This window comes from Frankliniella occidentalis, unplaced genomic scaffold (assembly GCF_000697945.3).
Source record: "Frankliniella occidentalis isolate FOCC.00 unplaced genomic scaffold, Focc_3.1 Scaffold32, whole genome shotgun sequence".
Lineage (NCBI taxonomy): Eukaryota > Metazoa > Arthropoda > Insecta > Thysanoptera > Thripidae > Frankliniella > Frankliniella occidentalis.
The window spans coordinates 1,974,592-1,976,943 of NW_026267162.1; the positions used below are offsets into that span (position 1 = coordinate 1,974,592).

Sequence of the window (2,352 nt, forward strand, 5' to 3'; positions counted from 1 at the left end):
GGGTAGGGGTGGGGAAATGGGGGAATCTTCGAATACCTTCGGCGTGCGGTGCGAAAGTGATGACCTCATGAGCATATACGTTCACCAAACCAGACAAGAACCATGATAAGATATATCATGGTGAACGCCGCCGGCGCGCAGCCACCAGTGACTTTAGCGCTTAGAGGGTAGGAACATAGCACAGTTCTGTTTCTATCATCGAGGGTGGCGATACTGTGCGTGAGAAGGGGGCCCTGCGAATCTTGAACGAAAGAGTTTTACAGAACTGTCCAGTCCACTTCCCCCCCAACACGCTCGGAACGCCTCCCGCCACGGCTCCCTCCGGGCGATGGGGGGCTGCCTACCTCCCAGGGTAGTACCTCGCCCGCTACGGAGCGGCTACTGGCCCTGGCCCGAGGCGCTTTCGGGAGTGCTTTTAATGGACAGAAAACACTTATCTGATGTTAATATTTCCGCCCATGCTCCAAAACACATTTCTAGAAATTATTTTATCTCGATTTTCATCAGTTTTCGGAGTTTTTCGTTGAATATTAGGTATTTGTGAAAGACCTGCGAGTGAGTGTGGCAGGCTTCCGAGGGAGCCGCAATTTGACCAATCGGTGTGCAGACTCCAACCCAGTCATTTTTCAGTCACTTTCTAGTCAGTTCCAGTCATTCAATTATCCCAGTCACCCAGTCATTTTTCATTCACCTAATCGTCAACCAGTCGGCTCCCAGTCTCCTACCAGTCATAAACCAGTCGTTTTCCGTCACCCCGTCCAAACTTAAACTCTTTCGTCCAAGCGCGAATGCTGCGAATCATGCTAATCCCTCGTAGCGCCAAGGGCATGAAATCCGCTCCCATGCGTGTGGAAATGGACAGGAAAAGTGACACTTAGGTGACGCCTTCACAGCGCGTCAAAATAATTTAAATGCGGATTTAGCGCGATTATACGCGTATAAATGCGCGTCACTACCAATCGTGTCACCTTTTCTGGTCATTTCGGCGCGCACTGAAGTGCATATTTAATGAGGGGTGGATTAACGTTCAGTGCGGCGTGACCCACACTGTGGGTCCCAATCCAATAACATGGGATTGCCTACCCCCGCGGCTGACAGGGGGGGGGGGGCGATGCGCTGTCGGTTGCCTACAAAAAGGGTTTTTGTGGCGTAAATTGCCTACCTTTCAGGCTGCTCTCTACAGACGACAAAAGAGGGGGGGGGGGGGGCGATCGCCCCCACTGGAATGAGGTGGGTGAAGTCGTTCGAACGAAAGCTCTGTCGCCTTGTCGCTTCCCCCGCCTCGCTTTACAGTACGACTCTTAAGGTCGATCTACAATGGAGGTTTTCGGAGTAGGCGAAGCCGCGTCGTATGAGATGGTTATGGGCCATCTCTTACGCCTACGACCTACAACCTTCATTGTAGATGGGCCTTTACACTATGGGAGATGGAGGGGCAAACATCATTGGAACGCGCCTCTGATCCACGTCCCACGGTGGGTCTGGAAGGGGCACTCAATGGGGTGCTTCGGGGTAACAACGATCACACTGATGTATAGCTACCCTGCCCTATAAGGTTGGCCCGACCATTCCAATTCAGCAATGGTACACACATTATTGCACTTCTTATTCAGCACGACGGATGATGAGAACAATGGCGCCGGGAGGGTAACGGGAGCGCGTCGCCACTCGTCAGCTCGCTGCTCAGCAGCATCAGCAGTCCGTCCGGCCGGCCATCCCCTCCGGGGGCGGCAGCCTCATTGCACACGGCGGCGTGATCCCGCGCGGCTCGACCTCCGCGATGGCACCGCCGAGGACGCTCGGCGTCATCCCCCTCATCCTCGTCCTCCTGGTCGCGGCCGCGCACCGAGGAGTGGCCGTGACGGAGTCGACCGACGCGGACCCGGAGGACGGCGGCAGGGAGAGCGGCAGACCGGGTAAGGGAATGTCTCGGCTGTTGCTGTGGTTCAAGCTGCATCGTGTCTAGTGCCACATAACAGGCCCTGCTGAGAAGCCGAAGGGTGAGGAGGTCGAGAGTGCGCCGCACCCCGGGCGTCTGGTGGGGAGCGATACAAGGACCCGTCTGCGGGGTAACAGTCACTGTAACAGTAATCACCATCGGAAGGTGACCGCAGAACTGCTGTCTGGAGTACTTTGGCACCCTTGGCGGGAGGACAGTCGCACTGCCTATGGCGTTCACCTGTACTCCGGCGAGGGCCCTGAAAGTACCCGTCAGCAGTATACCCCTACATGCAGTGCGAATGGACCCCACCAAATACCTAGGGGTATAGAGGAGCCCCGTCAAGGGGTACTTAGTGAAATACCCCTACTACGGTGACTTCAGTCCGCATTAAACAATTAACGATACCCCTA

The 2,352-nt window shown here is 55.4% G+C and overlaps 1 protein-coding gene across 1 annotated transcript in view; it reads left to right on the forward strand.

Moving 5' to 3' along the window:
• The window catches only part of LOC113206960 (proclotting enzyme-like), a gene marked incomplete at its 5' end in the record, with an annotated part of 13,377 nt that overhangs the window by 3,427 nt on the left and 7,598 nt on the right, over positions 1 to 2,352 (forward strand).